Below are 10419 nucleotides of genomic sequence, written 5' to 3'. Positions count from 1 at the left end.
GGAGTGTATGAAGACGGAAGACAAATTCCTCTTAAAAGAAAGGGTTTTATTATTGTTACTTTTTATTTTGTTATGTTTAACTTTTTATTATCATTTTCATTTACTTTTTAATTCTGTTAGTTTTAACATGCTAATGGTAATTTTTTTTCTTTGTAATTTTTATTTTTTTATTTTTTAGTGTCATTGTTAACTTTTAGTGTCATCTAAGTAAGATAATTAGGAATTTGGATGAGGAAAAATTTTGCACGACGAATTATTAAAAGGTTATTTCAAGTTTGGAATGAATTAAATAGTCATAAAGTTTTAAATGCATTATCGTTTAAGTAATTTAAATTTTAAACATATTGCTTAAGAGATAAGTTTATATATAAGTCTACATCGCTTAAGCGATAAACTTATATTGCTTGAGTGATGGTCATTTAGTAAAGAATTTCAAACTTTATGGTTATTTAATTCATTCCAAACATAAAATGGTATTTTTATTGCATTTCCCCGTATCTTGTCATTTCTATTTTAGCATCATGTGTATGTTTTATATATGCATACTCAGTCTGATGGAAAGAACTATCCGCAAGCTTTAGGGACAAAGTCTACTCAATGGTGTATAATCTATCGCTTGACTTAAGTATATTGTTTATACTTATATACCAGTTAATAAAATTCTCACCATTTCATTTATTTCCCCGTTCGATCATTTATCGCAGTGATGATGGGTTCATATTGCTCATTTTAATTAATCTACAAGCGCAGAAAAACAAGTGTTATTATCATGTTTATTATTATTATTTAATAAAGTCTTTTATGAAATAATTGTTCTCATTATTTTCCTCAAGCTAATATCCCTCATTATTAACCCGGTGATGAACAAATTCTAATTCCTCGTAAGTGTACGAATCGCTATAGTAGTCTAGTGTGCAAAAGCAAGGGTCGATCCCTTAGAGATTTGTAAGCAATTTACTAGTCTTAATAACTATGCTTCAATTAAATCTAATTACTAGAATTAATAATAAACAATTCAGGAAAACAATTGAAAAGCACAGCTGATTAAAACTAAAATTAAATAACTATTAAAATTATCTAAAATTCAATTGACCAAAACCTAGGGCTCCAATTTCACCATAACTATCAAACTCTATGTTAACTATATATCTATTGTTTATTAATTCACTCTCTAGGGTTTGCATTTACTAAATCAAGGTATTACCGTAAGGCTTTCTGTAATGGCTCTTTCTAGCTAATATACTTGGGAAATATAATACGATAAAAACACATAAGCATATAAGTAAAAGATAATGGGCCCAAAAATTTCTTTACTTTATATATAAAATACTTTACATTAATAAAAGTCTCATGTACATAAACTCAAAACTAGTAGACAGTGGTGCCATTTCTCTCCGCTTCTCGACGTCCATCCGACCGCTTCACACTTATTTCCTACAAAAACAAGAAATCAACGGAGTGAGCACTAATTGCTCAGTAAGTAAATCCGCTATACTAGCCTTCTCTTTCCGTTGCTCACATTCTAAATTTCTTTCCTTACATTACTCTTCTCTGTTCTTATCTCTATTTCTCACTTTCTTTGTTCTTTCTTTCTAGTTCTTTGTAAATTTCTCACTACCCATGATAGAAATCATGGTATCATGCATAAGTGTGATGCAAATGCACAAATGCATAGAGATGCATTTTCTTTCCACTTTTCTATTTCTTGTTCTGTTTTCTTGTTTCTTTTCTTTATTTCTTTATTTATTTATTTCTTCTTCTTTTCTATCTTCTTCTTTCTTATTCTTTGCCGATCGAACTTAGTTGATGCATGGATTCGGAACCCTGACCATGTGAGTGAGTGCAGTTCTCATCTACATACACTCTTACAGACTGTACGAATTCTTTTTCTTCTTAGTCCACTCATTTAAGGTGGCGTGCATGTAGGTACTTCTTTTGGGTACAGCACTCATGCACATGCACTCTTACGGGCCGTACAAATTATTCTTCTTATTCTTAGGCCGCTCACTGAAAGCGGCATGCATGTAGGAATATTCTTCTTTTTGTCACTCACGGGTTCCCCATCGCAACAACCTGTTCTATTCTTCTTTTAAAGCATTTTAGCTTTTTCTTTCTTTTTTTTTATTCTTTAAATTCTTTAGTCTCTAAATTCTCATACATATGCATATGTTTGCATGTAGATGATTCATGCTTATTATTCTTTCTAAATGCAAGAATGTCATGTAGCATAAAAATAAGTCTTTCTCTATCATCTATAGTCTCATATCAAGATCACAAATAAATACACTCATACATGCACTTCTCTTGGACATTTCATCAAACATAATGCATGCATACTCAAATTCTAATTTAGCTATACTTCTACTTCTTTTTCAAGCCACCAATATTTGGAGTAAAACTCCCTTAAATCAATACTAAACCTGGCCAAGAAAAATACACTTCATAATTCTTCTCAAACTCTTTCTAAATTCAACCCAACTTCTATCAATCACCACACAACAACTTCCACTTCTCATGGCTAAATTCTACTCATCCACATCCATCAATCTCATCAACAATTCTAAAAAACATAAACACATACATAATATAAAAAATTCTTTACTCACTTGATTTCTCAAATCATAACTTGAGTTGGCTTTACTTACCTTGAACTTGAATAATTTCACTAGAATCTCTCTCTCCTTGGTAGACTTCCACTTTCTCCAAAATCCTAAGCATAGAAACTATAAGAATTCAACACTTTAATAATTCATCACACCTCTATTTGCAAGAATTCTTACCTTGGGATGCTTAGGAATAAATCTCTTCCAAAATCCAACTAAAAGCCCTCTAATTTTCCTTGGAAATTTGATGAAGAGATTGAGAGAATTGAGAATGAAAGTGGCGTGTCGGGTGTAAAGAATGGTAGGGTTTGTGTGCTTGAACCCTTAATATCTCATATTAATATTCATACTTTCCCATTTTGCCCTTACACTTTCTTGAAAATTTCATCTTTGTCCTTTCGTCAATTACAAAAATGCTCTCATCACCATTGCATTCTCCATAAAATTTATTTACTTTTCACTCCCCACATTTTCAACTAATTGGGGTAGAATGGTCATTTCTCCCTTAAGGAAATTTTCTCTACAATCTTCTCAAGAATTCCAGCCAGCTCTTTGCCCTGGCGAAGCTTTTCTTCGCCCAGACAAAAAATTCCAGAGCATACGTCGCCACGACGAACTTTCTTCTTTGCTGCGGCGAAGTCTGCAATTCCCAACTTCGCCAATCCTCCACCTTAAAACAAGCAATACCATGGGCAAACAGACAACACTAAGAGCATATAAGCTTAACTAAGGGCGAACAGCATAAAATAGGTTACGTGCCTCAATGTGGATGTTACACTTTTGGGATTACGTATAGTCTAGCCTATGAATTAAAAACTCATTAAACATAAGAATACTTGAAATCAAGAATAAAGGAGCATTTGTCAGGACGTATGCACAAACACTAATTATTCAAGAAATCATGAACCTACTAATACTCTATTAGGGCGTATACACAGAGTACTAGTATACACAGAGTACTAATCATTCATTCACATGAGTTCTTCAACCAATCTCAACACATACAACCAAATAATTCACACTAAGGGTTGTCACACAATAATGATAATTAAAGATTAAATTAATAACATGAATGAATCAAGATTTCCATTAAATTGGTAACAATAACATATGTTTAACACAAAGCCTTCCAATTAAGCTACATTGGATCCCCAGACTAGAATTTAGCTACACATTGATATAAAGAAAGCAAACCTCAATTCCCTTAAAAGCATGAAAATCCAAAACCCTAGGAAGAATCTCCTTCTCTTTCTTGCTACAAAGTGGCTCTCAATTTAGGTCAAAGAGAATAATCCTAAAATAAATTACAATATCTTATTTATACTTTTCCTTTGCTAGGGGTGCTTTGGGAAAGTACAAGTTCAAATCGAAGTTGGAAAAGGAAAGATTTTTCTTTTTCTCGCGATCCACGCTGCAGCATGATTTTTTGGTGTTGCGGCGTTGACTTCTCCCGCAAACCTTAAAACCTTTTTATGCCATGGCGCCAACTTCTTCACACTGCGGTATAAACATTCTGCCCAAATCAGCTTTTCGCACTACGACACAGCGCAGAAAATCCATCCCGCGACGCCATCCAGTAATTTCACCTTCTCTCTTCTACTTGACGATCTAGTCTCTCTCTTTAGCACATACAAAGCCTCCAACCATTGTGTGAGCATATAATCATCACTCTTCCACCTAAAATCCTAAAACTCATACACATACCTGTGATTCTTGAAAAATAGAAATATATAAAGAAACTTGCGTAAAAATAATCCATTAACATCATGAATTCCTTACAATCTACCCTTAAAATCATGAAATATATATATTATTTTACCACTCATTACAACCCCTAACCAACGTTTTGCTAGTCTCTAGCAATCAAAGCGATCGACAATAACCTAAACCTATTATGACGACTTTAAACTAAACCACTTCTGTAGGTTGACATAACTGCATTTAGCATATGTAACTAGCCTTTAAACCGCTAGGTCCCCCTAGTGGACGAGTTATAGTCTCGTGAGGGTTTACAGCGATGTTACCCACAAACATCCTACAAATCCTAACTAACACACAAACATTCAATCATAAAATAAAAATAAAACAAAAGTTTCCAAACTAATTCATATAAGTGTCCTAGAAATCACATACACACACAACATAGAGAATAATCAAACATCACCTGTATTCTAGGAACATCCTAAACATCAATCTCACCTTGTTTCTCAACTCTCTAACATCCATCATTCCACAATTTGTCAATCCATATGCAACATCCATAGACAAAAAAATTGATCCCAATAATTATGAAATATGAATAAAATTCAGTAACAATAAACTCTATAGGCCTACTTTTCAAACCACTCTCCACTAATGTAGAACAATCACACAACTTTAGATCACTAAGACTTTATTGAGCTTGTAATGTTTAGGCTAAGGTATTAGGTTATGAAAGAATGGAAAAGAATCAAACAAAATAAGAGGATTAATCTCACTTATTTGTAACAACGTCGCTCAAAGCATATCACATTCTCTCTCAATTTTCCAACCCTTTTTTATGTCTCTCTTCCCAACGGCATTTGCATTTACACCCTTTCCATACTTCCTTGATTCATTCATTTTTTTTTTTCATTTTTTTAATGAAACTATAGTTAGGAAGCATGGATATTACAATCATTCCCCTTGTTACCTTGATATTCACAATACACCACAACCCCCAACCCATTCTTTTGAATACCCTTCAAAATTTTGAGAAATCACTTTAAGCCACACACATTCCTACTCTCACTTCTAGTAATATTCAGATCAAATCATCTTAAAAATCATGGGTAGATTAGTTTGTTTAAGGGTTAAAAGGGTATGTTATTGTTGGATAAATGAAAGAAAATCAAGGCTAATGTAAATTCAATATCGGCACAAAAAGGTGACAAGAGATAATAAAATTTATAGGGTTGGCTTGAAAGGCACAAACAGTCCAAAGATGGCCTAAGTCATTTCTTCGGTCATGTGTTGTCTAGGATTTCGCCTCAAGTGGTCATCAAATAGGTTCTAGAATTTAGGGATCTAAAAAAAATTTCATAGGATAATTACACATAAAACATCCCTAAATGCTAGAACTAACCCACTAGACAAACCACAAACATGAGAGTCTCAAACTTAGGCAAAACCAATATCCAGAATTATTCCCAAACTAAAGTCAAATTTGATTTCATCTAAATGCTCATGTCATTGCAATCATGTTATCATCATTGACATATAAATTAATCTAGAAAAATTGATACACACTCAAAAAAAAAAAAAATAAAAACACACCAAAAAAAAAAAAAAAAAAAAAAAAAAAAAAAACAATTCAATTAAAAAAATTCAGAAAAAAGGGAACTTCCCCACCTCCAACCTAAAACCTACTCTGTCCTCAACGTAACAATTAGAAAGGAAAAAAAGAAAAGGAAAGAGAAAGTTACCCCCTTTTTAGAGACATCATCAAAACTTGGGTGGCCCCGCAGCACCATTTGCATCACATTGCGACATCAAGTTGCAACCCAAATTGAATTATGTCTCTTCCTTGCTCTGCTACAACATAAATATTTTGCGCCGCGACGTGAAGCTCTTTTCCTACAAACAACTAAACCATAATATACAATGAAATAACCTAAAACAAAATAGCAAAAACACTTAAAACACTTGAAAAACTAAGAAAAATAAAACCATAAATGAAATTAACATAAAGTTCAAAGTAAAAAGTTGGGTTGCCTCCCAAGAAGAACTTTATTTAATGTCTAGGCTAGACAAAATGTATGGTCTATTAGGCTCAATCATTGGAATCTGAGGGAAACGCCAAGGAATTGAAAACTAAGAACTCCACTGTTTCATCCAAAACCATCATAGTGAGCTTGCCATTCTGAACATCAATCATTGTCTTAGTTGTAGCCATAAATGGGTGGCCAAGAAAAATGGGCAAATCTCTATCATGAGTTGACAGCTTCTCCATATCTAAGACTACAAAATCAATAGGAATTATCAGTTTATCAACTTTAACTAAGACATTCTCTATAATACCTCTTGGATATTCAATTGAATTGTCAGCCAGTTGAAGAGACATTGTTGTTGGCTTTAATTCCCCCAATCCTAGCCGTAGATAAGTAGAGTAAGGCATGAGATTAATGCTTGCCCCAAAATCTATCATTGCTCGTTCTTCCTTTTAATCACCAACGGTAAAGCTGATGATGAAGCTACTTGGATCTTTCTATTTGGATGGCAAATTCCTTTGAAGCACATCACTTACCTTTTTAGGAACCATTACTTTTTCATAAGGTTCAAACTTACACTTGTGAGTAATCAAATCCTTCAAGAACTTTGTATAAGTTAGCATATTTCTTATCACATCAAGCAAAGGTAAGTTCACATTAACTTTAGATAAAATATCATAAAAAGACTAATCCCATTTGCTTTTCTTCAATCGGCTCGGAAAAGGAATAGGTATAACATAAGGCTTTGTTGGAGCAACAATGGGACTAATTTCCTCATTCTTAGTGGATTCACTTGGTTGCTTCTCCTTAGCTTTATCTTCCGCTACATGATCAATTAAAGGCTTATTAGATTCAGAATTAATTTCCTTGCTAATTACCGTACCATTTCGAAGCATTGTGACTGCTTTCGCTTGCTCAGGTTGGCTTGGTAATTTCCTAGGAACATGGCCTTGTACTGCCTCTGCTATTTGTCTTATCTGAACCTCTAGCTTTCTAATGGAAGCCTCTTGCTACTGAAACCTTTGTTCAAAATTCTGTTGGTTCTGTTGAGACACTTAGATGAAGTTATTCAATGTCTCTTCTAGTGAAGATATCCCTGATTGACTATTTGAGCCAAATTGTTGATGATTGTTATTCCATAAAAAATTAGGATGATTCTTCCAACCCAGGTTGTACGTATTTGAAAATAAATCATATTTAGGCCTCGGGTTGTAAGAGTTTATCATATTAGCTTGCTCTGAATACTCTGAAAAATTCCAGCCAGAAGGACAAAAGTTAGTTGCATGACTAATATTACCACAAATAGCACATACCTCCTTGGCAATACTTTGTCCTTGTCCCATCATCATATTGCACATAGTTCTCAATCAATTATTATAGAATTGATTCTTTGTAATAATGTTTATTTATCAATAAAAGGCATTTTCTTCTATATTGTGTAAATCATAATGGTATGTATTGATATATGTCCTTAGGATGGCAGAACCGTGATGAGGGTATCAAGCGTTTCAAATCTTGATAGTGAGAACCCTATGATCACATATGGTGGCTATTCTAGAAATGTCTGTAGCCCCAGTATTATTCTGACCAAGGACACAGATAATATAGTAAGGCTATCATAGTGTTAAATGACCCTATCGAAAGACAATGACTAATCTCACTTGTCAAGGTTGCTTGGTGACAACCTAGTACAACACATGGGTGCTTGCTGGTAACCCCAGTGTCTATGGAATAAATCCTCTAACGGATGGTGGTGCATGTGATCCTTAGACTTGAGATCACAGGAGCACCTTGTGCACCAATTGGTGTAGTTTGACACTAGCCCAACGTAGTTCTATTCAGGACTATCAAAACGGTAGTGATTGGCTATATCGAGACGTGTATCAAGAGTATGGTGGATTGACAAATGATTTATCACTCCTAGGTATGGGAGAAGTTATCTCACTGTGCAATTCAGTAAATGGTAATGACACTAAATCTATGGCCATAGTGGTATTGAGTTGTTGCTCAATCTAATTTATTATTTCGGTCATTGGTCCAGTAACTGAATACAAAGATATCAAGGACATCTGAGGTTGACACTATTTCTATGTCTTAGCCTTGATGAGATAACGGTTGATGAAAGGATTTGATTGCGTGGTAACCATATTGTTGATAGGTAGCTATTTCGCTGAATCCGAATCTATTAGGTGGCCATGATGCCTTGCTAGGGCGCCAATCTTGGTTTGTGTGCAATGAGATGATTGATTGGTGTCAATCGCGATACTACTCATTGCCGATATGATAAGGAGCCTACGGGTCATACACTTAGAAGATAATTTAAGGATCGAAATGTGAAAGGGGTATTTTTATCTTTTAAGACAAAATGGTATTTTGGTAATCTCACGGTGCAATTAAATCTACTGAGGTTGTTGCCTGTATTCAATTTTAATATTGAAATTAAAATTAGTGAGATTATATTTAAATATATGTGTGCATATATTTAAATGGATTATTGTTATTATTTAATGTTAATATATTTTAATATATTAATTGATTTTAATAATAATAATAATTAATTAAAATTAAAATACCATTATGGGGTGTTTTGTTGCAAGAGTGGATTGATGTTGGAGCCCATGACCATTCCTAAGTGGAATAGGGTTTTAATTAGTTGCACTATATAAGTGCAACTTAAATTAAAACACAATAACAATTATTCAATTAATAAAACCCTAGCCACCCACCTCTCTTTCACGTTTTTCATTGATTGAAGAGAAAAAAATTTCTTCTTTGATTTTTCTTGATTCTTGAGCCTCTACTTGTTCTAGCAAAACAATAGTTGGTTTTTTGAATTATCTTCGTGTGGATCAACATTTGTGTGATTTCGTTCTTGAATCGATAACGAAATCAAAGCCTTGAACGAGCCTCCAAATATTCGTAAATATTCTAAATCCTTGTATGGGTTTTTCACATATTTTATAATATATATAAACATTATAATCTATACCCAGATCTTTGGGATTAAATAATTGATTGATTTCTTTTTAAATTGATTTTTTCGCTGCGCAAATCCAATCAGTTACTTACACTTCATACATCCCTCTTGATTTTCCTCTTAATACTTTTCTGCTACGAGTTGGCTCCAAGCATCTCATATAACTCATTCGTCTCTTATGCAGTCTTTTCTGCCATAGCACCTCCTGCAGTATTATCAACCATGGCTTGACAATCCTGTGTCAGTCCATCATAGAAAAAATTGGTTCAGTAACTCTAAAAGATATCTATGATGTGGACATTGAACTAAAAATAATTTAAAACGTTCCCAAGCTTCATGGAATGACTCACCTTCCATATATGAGAAAGTAGCAATCTTACCTCTAAATTCTGCAATTTTGGCATGAGAATAGAATTTATCGATGAACTTATTATAAATTGCATCCTAGGTGGTAAGTAAAGTGGGAGTTAATGACATGAACCATGTTTTAGCCGCATCCTTCAAGGAGTAAGGAAAACGACGCATTTGCAATTGGTCTTTTGTCAAACTCTGCAAAGGAAATGTTTGAATAGTAGAATAAAAATCACGAATAAAAGTAAATGGGTCCTCTGTGGCTATGCCATGGAATGAAGGTAACATCTGAAAGTGAATGTTCTTCAGCTCGTAATTTCTTACTACATCATTTAGCACTATGCAAGATGGCGACGTTCCTATGGCAAGACGTGCATACTCCTTCATAGGACGAGGTAATTCAACCATTATTTTTGGTTCTGAGCTTGAATCTGACAAATCTGAATTTGATGAATTTTCAGGAAATTCTGGTTCCTTCCTCTTTCTACCGATCAAATCCACTATATCCACATAAGGGAACTAATTCTTTATCTAGTAATTGGCGACCTTGATTCAAAAACTAACACACCAAAGAAGAAGAAGAAAAAGAAGTAACCCAAATAATAATAAAAAAAAAAAACAATCAAATTAAAGAACACAGAAGAATAACAAAACTAAAGCGCATGTTATCACTAAATAACTTAAGTCAAATCCCCGACAATGTTGCCAAAAACTTGATGAACAAATTCTAATTCCTCACAAGTGCACGAATCGCTATCGT

The 10419-nt window shown here is 33.7% G+C and overlaps 1 non-coding gene across 1 annotated transcript; it reads left to right on the top strand.

Annotated features, from left to right (window-relative positions):
- Positions 1 to 9590: 9590 nt before the first annotated feature.
- LOC116120494 lies at positions 9591 to 9698 on the top strand. The gene has a single exon (XR_004126559.1). It is a non-coding gene; the product is annotated as a small nucleolar RNA R71 (small nucleolar RNA).
- The last annotated feature ends 721 nt before the right edge of the window (positions 9699 to 10419 follow it).

The sequence above is a fragment of the Pistacia vera genome, unplaced genomic scaffold, assembly GCF_008641045.1.
Source record: "Pistacia vera cultivar Batoury unplaced genomic scaffold, PisVer_v2 Contig938, whole genome shotgun sequence".
NCBI lineage: Eukaryota > Viridiplantae > Streptophyta > Magnoliopsida > Sapindales > Anacardiaceae > Pistacia > Pistacia vera.
This window is presented reverse-complemented; position numbering and strand designations above follow the sequence as displayed.